Consider the following 11,758-nt stretch of genomic DNA (forward strand, 5'->3'; position numbering starts at 1 on the left):
GATCAGCTCCAGGCATGACGAAGCGATATCGTCCTCTTTTGGAAGGCCAACCAAAATAGTTTCGCTTTCACAACGAAGCACACAGCGCCTTCACGACATGGCGGCAGCAACAATACTACAGCGAGAATAAAAGTTATGCCTCAATGCCTGCCGTGTATAAAGCGTTCCTGGTGTTGTACGTTCACTCAAAGAGAAGAAACGACTCATGATCACTCTTCAAATCTTCCCACATCGTGACGTAGACATGTGGGGGCGTGTTAGAACGAGCCGTTTTAGGTAGGCGTGGTTAACTCTTAACTTTTATAAAGAATATCTCTTTGGATTTGAGACTTTAGTCTTTGCAACTTAACAGATCTTCTTTATGCACCAAGAGCTTGTAACACTCCGAAGAGAAAGGAAAAATTTAAATCATATCATATGACCCCTTTAATGGTCTGACACTGGTGGCTCATTAAGCTGTCAACATAAAGCTAAAAATGACCAAAAAACACACAGAAACAACTGTTCAGTCTTACCTGTGAAAGATAATACCCCAAGATTTGTTTTTATTATTGTGCGACGGTTTGTAGATACCCAAGCTGCCGACGAGTCAGGTATGTTTTCGCCTGTCCCGATAGGAGAGTTGCCTTCACCAATATGGCGGTGACGTTGACGTGCGGTCGAGCGGCCAATGAGGTGTCTAGGTATTTATTATGTCTATGATTGATACACAAAACATCTGGATTAATGACAGCGTTTCATTTAGAATTTTATTTTCATTTATTTTTTGCTTATCTTTATCATTTTTATCTATGTATGTATTGTCCTAATTTCTGGTATGTGAAACTTTTTAATGTAATGTACTCCTGAATGTGTATAATTTATGTTACTTTGATAAAAGACGCATCATATTCATAACTCATCATATTCATAACTGTCTTTAACTCAAATTTAATCAAACTTAAATTTACTGGTATGCTCTAACTTGTAAATTGGCTGAACGAAATTACCGGTATTTTTGAAAAGGTCCTGTTCACAAATGATCTCTTAACGGTAATTTACCGGTAATTTACCAGTAAAGACTTTATGTGTGAAAGGGGCTGGTGATTTGCAGCCACCTACTTTCGGTTTTAGTTTAATTTTTAAACCCTTTATGGTACAAAGTTACCATATGGCAAGAAGTTGGATAATTTCTACTAATTCTGAAAAAATATATATATATTGCACTATGGGAATTAAAAGGGCAGGCCTTAAAGGGGTCATATGATGCGATTCCCGTTCTCAACCCCGCTGACTCACAGTCTGTAAGTATGTTTTCATTTAAAGGATTTGCCACTGACGATTCAAACGCGAGTTTTGGACAGTGTAGAGTAGCGCTTGTCGTTTGTCATTTCTCCGATCACAAATGCAGACAGGGTTTTATGTTTGCGCGGCGCGATACAACGCAATGCGTAAAAAGACAGAATAAGTCATTATAATCCATAATTATGTCCCCACTGGAGGCAACAAACGCCTCGTTTCTAATGGGATTTAATGTTTTTGTCTCGTCGCTGCGGCCTGACACGGCATCACAATATGGTAAGGGGCGTAACATTTCCGTCGCACCCTTGAGGTATTCGGCCAATCACAACGCACTGGATAGCTGGCCAATCACAGCACACCTCGCTTTTCAGTCCGATGAGCTTTGTAAAAATCGACATGTTTCAAAAAGGCGGGGCATAGAGGAGAAACAAAAATGTACAGTATGTGGAAAATAATGTTGTTGTTTTACTTTAAACCACGTAAACACATTTCATTACACCAAATACACCAAATAATGTTCTTTTTAGCAGCATCATATGACCCCTTTAAGGTAGGCTATGCTGTTTTTAAGTCACATGACATTTGAATGTCCATCCAAAAATATTTTTCCCACTGTTACCCTCACACGGAAGACACCATTGAAGTGCTCCAGAAATTGCTCTATTTACCTCATTTCTAAACATCTCTTCTCAATTTTTTGCAGCATCTTTGATAAGTAAATTAGATATTTTTATTCACAATTTAACTTTGTCTAATAGTTTTACTGTAAATTGAGAAAATGTCAATGTTTATGGCAAAGCTGTACACAGTGGAAGTGCATTTACCCATTGGGATTTTTTATAGATAGCATAAATGATTGCAGTTATTTATTTAGCCTATTTAAAGTGTTTATTGTAGTATAGTTGTGTTTATGTACAAACCCAATTCCAAAAAAGTTGGGACACTGTACAAATTGTGAGTAAAAAAGGAATGGAATAATTTACAAATCTCATAAACTTATATTTTATTCACAATCGAATATAGATAACATATCAAATGTTGAAAGTGTAGTGTCGTGCCAATTAAACACAAAAGACAAGTATCCCCAAAAACGGAACTTTTTAATCTCAAGGAGAGGCAACAGAATGTACCGGTTTAGCACTTACTCGGAAGAGTAACATTTAACATAAAACAGCCCAATAATATAATAACATAGTTCTCTCTTGTGGCCATTATGTGAATTGCACTCCAACAACTATTGCAGGAAGGATACCACATTTACTCCCCCCCTAATTTTTTTAAAGGCAGTGATTATTAAATATACTAACATACCCATAAGTAACTTTACTATTTGAAAAATAAGAGGGAATTATTTTCCCCATAGCAACTGAGATCAAAATTTATTTTTTTATAACATAAGAATGCAATAGTTTCTCATAATAATTCTGATAACTAGCTATGTTCTCAGCTACTGAACATAGTCCTGGAGACGAATAGGGGGGCGTCTCTCCCGTGAAGAACGACGCAACCGTGGTACAGCTGGTGTCTCTAACTTGTCAGGCGAGTGTAGCTTTTCCTTAGCTACCACTGTTGTTGTGTCTTGGCTTGGAATGGTTACTTCTGGTACTGTTTCCATTTCAGTAAAACAGGGAATTTCAGGCAGCCGGGAACTTCCGTCAGAGGGCATTGTTACTTGGGTGGAGTCCTGAAATGTTTCCGTATGTCGAATTCGGTTTTGATCAACATGGCGCTTCCGGATTTGTCCGCTTCCAACAGCTACCGTATAGGAGACTGGACCCGAGGAATTCACAATGACAGCAGGTATCCACTTGGGACCGTAACTGTAATTGCGCACTAATACGTCATCTCCAGTTGTGAAAACTCGCAACTTCGCATTTTTGTCATGACTCTCCCGTTGCTTTTGTTGTTTTTGCTGCACTTTGGCTTTAATGTCTGGCAAGAGAAGATCGAAAGTAGATCTCAGCTTCCTTGCCATAAGCATCTCAGCAGGCGACACACCTGTTGTAGCATGTGGGGTTATCCGATAGTTAACAAGAATCGTGATAACCTAGTTTCCAAGGTGTCCCCCTTCACCTTCCTCAGGCCTTCTTTGAACGTTTGGACAGCTATCTCTGCTAATCCATTAGAAGAAGGGTGGAATGGTGCAGATCTCACATGACGAATCCCATTGTTTTTCATGAATTTTTCAAATTCTGTGCTTGTGAAGCAGGAGCCATTGTCAGGAACCAAGATCTGAGGAATTCCGAAAATGCTGAAACTTTGACGCAGTTTCTCAATGGTAGCTTGCGATGTTGATGAGTTCATGGGGTAAATGTCCATCCACTTAGAATGTGCATCCACAATCACCAAAAACATCTTTCCCAAGAAAGGGCCCGCGTAATCTACGTGAATACGGGACCAAGGGGTCTCGGGCCATTCCCAGGGATGCAGTGGCGCTACAGGAGGCATTTTACGGTGCTTCATACATTCTTCACAAAGTTGGGACTCCTTCTCAACTTCCTTATCCATTCCAGGCCACCAAAAATAGGAACGAGCCAATCCTTTCATCTTCGCCATCCCTGTGTGTGACTGGTGCAACAGTTTCAAAAGCATGGCCCGACCCTGACTAGGCACAATTACTCTGGCTCCCCAGAGTACACAACCATCGCGCACACTCAACTCCAATTTCCTTTTATGGTAGGGGTTGTATTGTGGATTGACTTGATTTGGCCATCCCCTCAGCACATAATTGCGAACTTGAGAAAGTAGCACATCTTTGTTTTTCCAGCTTTTGAGTTGGGTGGCACTGATTGGTTTGAATTCCAGCATATCCAACATCAAAACTTGACTTGACTTACTTTGATTTTGTTCCACTTCCGGAAGGGGTAGTCTGCTTAAGGCGTCTGCATTTGCATGGCTGTCTTTGGACTTATACACCATCGTGTATTCATAGGCACTCATCAGCAGAGCCCATCTTTGCACTCGAGGGGAACCCATCTGAAGAATGGGTTTCTTTTCTGCAAACAGGAAAATCAGGGGTTTATGGTTCAACATCAAAACTTGACTTGACTTACTTTGATTTTGTTCCACTTCCGGAAGGGGTAGTCTGCTTAAGGCGTCTGCATTTGCATGGCTGTCTTTGGACTTATACACCATCGTGTATTCATAGGCACTCATCAGCAGAGCCCATCTTTGCACTCGAGGGGAACCCATCTGAGGAATGGGTTTCTTTTCTGCAAACAGGAAAATCAGGGGTTTATGGTCTGTGCAAATAGTAAATTTGCGACCATATAAATACTTGTGGAATTTTTTAACTCCAAAAACGATAGCTAAAGCTTCTTTATCCAACTGAGAATATCGTCGCTCGGCTGGTGTCAATGTACGGGACACGAAACCTAGGGGTTTCTCAGTGTTATCTTCCATTCAATGTGAAAGCACAGCTCCCACACCATAAGAAGAGGCATCACACGAAAGAATTAGGTCTTTTTCTGAAGAATAGTGTACCAACACTTCTGTGGACTGTAGAAGTTCCTTTGATTTTTTTAAAGCTTTGGTCTGCGACTCACCCCAGGTCCATTTAATATCCTTTCTTAACAGCATGTGGAGGGGATCTAGGATACTCAACACATTGGGTAGGAACTTGTTGTAGTAATTCAACAACCCTAAGTAGGCTTTCAATTCAGTGACATTAGTGGGACACGGAGCTTCCGTCAAGGCTTGCACCTTGTCTTTTAGTGGGTGTAACCCCTGGGCATCAACTAGATGACCTAAATAATGCACTTCTTTTTGAAGGAATTCACATTTGTCCCTTTTTAAGCGCAGCCCAGCATCTTGAAGTCGAGTGAGCACGACCTCTAGGGTTTGCAAGTGCTCTTCATCAGTTACTCCAGTGATCAGTATGTCATCAAGATAGACTGCAACATGAGTTAATCCTTGCAGCAACCCTTCTATGGTTCTTTGAAATATCGCGGGCGCCGAAGCCACTCCAAATGGAAGACGATTGTATGTGAACATGCCCTTGTGGGTGTTAACTGTGAGATATTGCTTGGAATTTTCGTCCATTACAATCTGCTGGTAGGCATGACTCATATCCAGCTTTGAAAATGATGAGCCCCCAGACAAGGTTGTGAAGAGGTCTTCCACACGTGGAATGGGATATTGTTCCAAATGCGATGCCTGGTTTATGGTGAGCTTATAATCTCCGCATAGTCTAATGGAACCATCAGGTTTGAGGATGGGAACGACCGGCGCCGCCCACTCTGAGTACTTCACAGGAGTGATGATGTTTTCGTTCAGCATTCTGTTAATTTCCGCATCAACCTTAGACCGCATAGCAAAAGGTACAGATCTGGGACGATAGAATTTTGGCACCGCCCCCGGTTTAACATGTATCGTCGCTGTCATCCCCTTAAGAGTTCCTAATTCCTCTTTAAAAACTTCCTCATGACACTGCAGTATTTCTACCAATTTCAGTTTGAGGGCATCCTCATTTTCCTTTATTCTCACATTTCGGACTTCTCTCCAATACAGTGTTATTTGTTCCAGCCAGCTTCTGCCCAGCAAATTAGGTCCTTCTCCCTCAACCACGATAAGAGGAAGCTTTTTTTCTGTTGGTGATACATGACGTCCACGTAAGCAGCTCCTATCACCTTAATAGGCTCACCTGTATAGGTTTCCAGCTTGATCTGTACAGGTTTCAACTCAGGACTCCGTGGTTCTTTCCATGTGGCTTTGAAGCAGGTTTCGTTCATGACTGTCAGGCCACAACCTGTGTCTAATTCAAAATTCACATTTTGTCCGTTGACATTCAGTTCGACTGTATACGGTTTCACTTTTTGTAACTCTGAACAGTCCATACTGCCAAGCTGGTATGTGAGGCAACCCAAAGTAAAAGAATCCGCGAAGCCAATTTCAGCATAATTTACTTCCACTTAATTGATCTTGTGCTGTGAAGCTGCTTTGGCAGTGTCTCCATTAGAATAAGACTTACGATCTTTTGTTCTGATAACATAGTCCATACTCTTGTGGCCATTATGTGAATTGCACTCCAACAACTGTTGCAGTAAGGATACCACAGAAAGTGAGACATTTTGAAATGTCATGCCAAATATTGGCTCATTTTGGATTTCATGAGAGCTACACATTCCAAAAAAGTTGGGACAGGTAGCAATAAGAGGCCGGAAAAGTTAAATGTACATATAAGGAACAGCTGGAGGACCAATTTGCAACTTATTAGGTCAATTGGCAACATGATTGGGTATAAAAAGAGCCTCTCAGAGTGGCAGTGTCTCTCAGAAGTCAAGATGGGCAGAGGATCACCAATGCCCCCAATGCTGCGGCGAAAAATAGTGGAGCAATATCAGAAAAATTTCAGTTTCTCAGAGAAAAATTGCAAAGAGTTTGAAGTTATCATCATCTACAGTGCATAATATCATCCAAAGATTCAGAGAATCTGGAACAATCTCTGTGCGTAAGGGTCAAGGCCGGAAAACCATACTGGATGCCCGTAATCTTCGGGCCCTTAGACGGCACTGCATCACATAAAGGAATGCTACTGTAATGGAAATCACAACATGGGCTCAGGAATACTTCCAGAAAACATTGTCATTTTCTCAGTTTAAACATTTGATATGTCATCTATGTTGTATTCTGAATAAAATATTGAAATTTGAAACTTCCACATCATTGCATTCTGTTTTTATTCACAATTTGTACATTGTCCCAACTTTTTTGGAATCGGGTCTGTATAAATAACCAAAATTATTACTTATTTTCAGAAAATGAGTTGACTCTTTCATGTGAGGATAAGTTAGCCTTCAGTGGTTTGTATGGGTTCAGAGTATATAAATCTATCAATTTCTAAAAGAAATGTGCATTTGAATAGAAAAGAAAATCCTAATTTTAAAGAAAAACTACTTTTTTTTGACCATTTTTCATTGTGGTACAGCATTGCCATATAGCAACGTTTCCTATACCCCTCCAAAAAAAATATTTTTTTCACAAGTCTGTTTTGATTTGTATGATTCAAGCTATTTCATGTAATAAAAACTTATATGAAACAAATATTTCATGAACACAATACATACCATAGAAGGTTAAGTACAAATTGAGTTATTTAAATGTTTTTATATTTCTATATTCAAAACTATTTATTTAAAACATCTCATAACATTTTTATTTCAAATTGAATTTAATTACTAGTCATTCTCATTTTTTATTAAATCATTCTTTAATTTTTTTTCTATTAAACACAAGGGGTCATTAATTGTGCTTACATTATAATGTGCAAATTCACACACAATGTATCTTTACAGTTTTTCTCAGTCATTTTGGTGCATTTCTAAAATCAGAAATGAAATTCTCAAGACTACTTGTTCAACCTCCACATCATCTAGTCATTTGTGCACATCATAAAAGCAGTTTCTCATTCTTTTGAACAAGTTGCGATTGCTTTGGTACATTCATGCAATTGATTATGTGCATTTATCTGCGGTTTCCTACATTATCAGTTGCTAATGTAATGTTGCTCAAAATGTATTATATAGTTTTCTGTGCAATAGTCTTACCCCTCAAAACATCTAGTCTTTTGTTCATCATATAAGTCATTAAATGCAAAATGATTGATCTAGTTGTCATAAACTGTCAAGCACATTTTTTACACATTATTATTAGACTTTTTGTAAATTTGGCAGGAATTGTGCAAGTGAAACTTGACTTTCACTAATGAAGAGAATGTAGATCAACCAATGACAAACCAGTTCTCTGAAATAGCTCAAAGGTGCATCTCATGAACCTTCAATTGGAAAGCATAGACAGAGGGCAACACAAGAGTTACAAATTCTGACAATGGATATTTTCTCCCCTTTGGCCTGGCAAATCAACAGTAGCTCTGTGGTCGATGCCATTTCAACCACGCCTTCTGCTTTTGGTCAGGTTGAAGCCAGCCTTATCCACATATACTGTATGAAGTTGTGAGATGGTTCACTTGACTCCAATTCCACGTTGCATTGCAATGGAAGATATTTGATGTGATGTAGATGAGAATCTGTGGACCGACAGACTGGCATGTCAGGAGATGTAGACAGACTACACTGCAATTCCTCATACAGTGCTGCATGCAAAAGCAAAGTTCTGCCTAAGGGGTGTTTTCTGTGTTTGCCTTTCTAATTTTTATTTTATTTTCGCCTTTGTGCCCATATTTATTTTCTATCACATTGACGTTGTTAAGGGTTTTTTTTTTGTCAGACCACTAGTAAAGTGTAACTGTGAATCCTATCTAGTCTCTTTCAATCAATATCCCACAATTTGTACTTTTGAAATGGATATGGCATACTGTTCAATACAGTAACTGTCATCCAAAGTGTTGCCATAGTTTACTTTAGGTAATACTAACAAAGTGCACTGTTATATTGACAACAAGACTAAGCATTTGACTATCTTGTTTGTGAACAATGACAGAAGGACTTTTCATTCTGATGGCACTGATATGTTCATTGACATAAATACTTGCTTTTGAGAGATTAACTAAAGATTTTGAGTAAGTTACAGGCTTTTGCAGGTAATCCATTGTGTGGTGCTATTTGTACGAATTGTTTTGAGAAATGCACATACTTCTTTGCAAATATTAAGGATGATTTGAGAAATGCTCCAAAGCGACTGAGAAAAACTGTAATATGGCCTGAATTGCTGTGCCTGTCTTGATATCCAAGAATGCTGAGAAAATATTAAATAAGTTTAATGTATTATAGATTTTAAAGGATTTTATAATTAAATACATCCAAAAGGTCATCTAAAATGATCAATATTATTGACCCCCCACCCCCACCTTTCCAAGCTAGAATTTTGCCCATTTCCACCACTGTATAGATAGATAGATAGATAGGTAGGTAGGTAGGTAGGTAGGTAGGTAGGTAGGTAGGTAGGTAGGTAGGTAGGTAGGTAGGTAGATAGATAGATAGATAGATAGATAGATAGATAGATAGATAGATAGATAGATAGATAGATAGATAGTAATAGCAGGTCAGTACTACCACTACCACAGGTGAAAAGAAACTGTCTTTCTATAATAATAATAATAATAATAATAATAATAATAATAATATCAGACTTGACTTGATATGGAAACATTCAACTCAATATATTTTAACTTAAAGTAATGATGATATGTCACATATTTAATGGTCAAGGGACAGTAAACAAAATACATTTATTATATTATTAGGGAAGTTACAACTATATAATATACATTTGAAATCTGCTGATTGAAAACCAAGATGGGTAATCTAGTGTTCGTTTGGTCATTGGATCTCTATTAATTTCTTTGTGTACAATTCATTAATGAGTGCAGATGTGATTTGGCGGGTTTACAGGACTAAAATGAGTACAGTTTGCAAACATGGCAATAGAGCAGATGTTCCAAGAACTGGAACTGATGGGAATTAATAGTATATCTCTAAAGACACTATTATGGGGTAATGCAATCAAGAATATATGGAGAATTGTTTAAGTATTTTAAAAAGACAAGATTAATGGAAGGAGTTTGAAGTTTTGAATTTTGTATTTATTTATGTAAAAAAAAATTGGTTTATTTTATTATATATATATATATGAATCTATAATAGTTGAATAATTCACAGCTGAACCGTGTAAATTTCACACTCCAGACCAGTAGGTGGCGGTCATGCACCTTTAACGTTGGTTTGCCAATCCGCAAAAAAACTTGAGAGAAGAAGACGAAGAACATGGCAATAGGGGGCGTGAGAGACTTTTAAACCGTTAAGTTCCTCCCTCCGACTACAGAGTAAATGACTGCTGGGCGGGAAACACATTGGACACATATAAACCAGCAGACGCTTTTGTTTCTGTCTATTGATCCTGAGGTGAGTAAATGGATAATTGAACTATATACACTTAAATGTCATCGTGGTTTTTGGTTAATCGATAGATTGTAGTTGTATCGGGCAATACCTTAGCCGCATAGCCTATATTTAGCAGCTGTGATGGTAACTGAAAATGGCCTCGTGAAGATGGCAGTCTGCAAGATGTTTTTCTAAACGTACATTTCTGTCGCCATTTTGAATTTGCAGCATGTGGCGTTATTCGCTTATGTACTTGATCCAAGTAGTTGAGTGTGTTTATCGCGCCTCTATGAGGTTCTTAATCAAACACATGTTGAAGTTAGCCAAATGGCCTGCAGTGGTCTCAAGCCGCTGCATGTGCCAGTAGTTTTATGATGTTAAGCGTCCGCCATTTTGTGAGCCATGCTTTAAAGTGCACATGTAAATGTCATGCACGCTAGTGTTCATCGGAAACGTTTCGTGTTTTCTGAAACCATATTAATGAAAGTTCGTAGTCTGCGCACGTGTTCAACAACCACTTCTAGCCAGGCATGGCCTATCAGCCAGTGGTTGCTGAGTTAACCATCTGCTCCAGAGAATGATGAAATGAAACGTTCTGTTACCAAATAGCTTTTCCAACTCCCTTAACCGTGTAACAACGTGTACTGGCATTTTTGCGTTGTTTTTTGCTCCTTTGCATGTAATGTACAAATTATTTAGTGAGTGAAGTGACATGTGGCCAAGTATGGTGACCCATACTAGGAACTAGTGCTCTGCATTTATCCCATCCAAAGTGCGCACACACAGCAGTGCAGTGTTGCCAACTTAGCAATTTTGTTGCTAAATTTAGCAACTTTTCAGACTACCCTAGCAACTTTTTCTTCCAAAAGTACCTAGCAACAATTTTAGCCATTTTAAAAATTGATTTGGCAACCTTTAGCAACTTTTGATAAGTGACTCAGACAATAAAAAGGCACACATTTTCCATCCAAATTACACAAAAAGAGGAAACCACAGATGCCTAGCAGTACACACATCACGTGAATTGAGTTAGCTGCTATTTGCAATTGTTCAATTTAATGATAATTGAATAAGTGTTCATTTATGATACACTTTGTTAGTAGCTTGTACCTGCAATTGTTGATCAGTTAGTATACTGTAAGAAAAATGGAAAACCTTTCAGGACATTATCCATCATCCATTGTAACCTGAAAACAGAATGCGTAATTTAAAATGCAGGTAAAAAACCATTACGGAAAATTCTTTCATATTAACATAGTAGATTGTGCCTTATTTTTACAGACTGTTCTTAGAGTGTAGCATACTAAATAACTACTAATACACTGCTTAAAGCATATTAGTTGAGAATGTATAGATTTACTAGCTACTAAAAAAAAAACTTAAATTGAATTCATTCAAAAATGTTTAAAATAATTCAATGTATTTAAAAATGGTTATTTATATTTTAATATTATATCATGCCTATTATTTTATAAAAAATCTAAATTAACATATATAAAATATATTTTTTGCTGAGATTTGATGACGTGACAATTTGGCGTCGTGATTACGCAATAACATCACAACGTCATTTAGCAACTTTAAGCAACAAATCGACCATCGTTTAGCAACTTTCTCTGAAAATTAGTTGGCAACACTGA

At 38.1% G+C, this 11,758-nt stretch overlaps 1 protein-coding gene and 1 pseudogene across 2 annotated transcripts in view; one reads left to right on the top strand and one right to left on the bottom strand.

Annotated features, from left to right (window-relative positions):
• Positions 1–2,693: 2,693 nt before the first annotated feature.
• LOC107561282 (uncharacterized protein K02A2.6-like) lies at positions 2,694–6,116 on the bottom strand (annotated as a pseudogene).
• A 3,856-nt stretch (positions 6,117–9,972) lies between these two features.
• Positions 9,973–11,758, top strand: part of LOC107560625 (RNA-binding motif protein, X chromosome-like) — an 11,499-nt gene continuing 9,713 nt past the window's right edge. Inside the window, exon 1 of one of the 2 annotated variants that reach the window (XM_016244859.1) lies at positions 9,973–10,139. The gene's annotated coding sequence lies outside the window, so the exon portion shown is untranslated. The remainder of the gene's footprint in view (positions 10,140–11,758) is intronic. The other variant, XR_001605751.1, reaches the window with a different exon arrangement.

The sequence above is a fragment of the Sinocyclocheilus grahami genome, unplaced genomic scaffold (assembly GCF_001515645.1).
Source record: "Sinocyclocheilus grahami isolate Dianchi unplaced genomic scaffold, SAMN03320097.WGS_v1.1 scaffold23.1, whole genome shotgun sequence".
Lineage (NCBI taxonomy): Eukaryota > Metazoa > Chordata > Actinopteri > Cypriniformes > Cyprinidae > Sinocyclocheilus > Sinocyclocheilus grahami.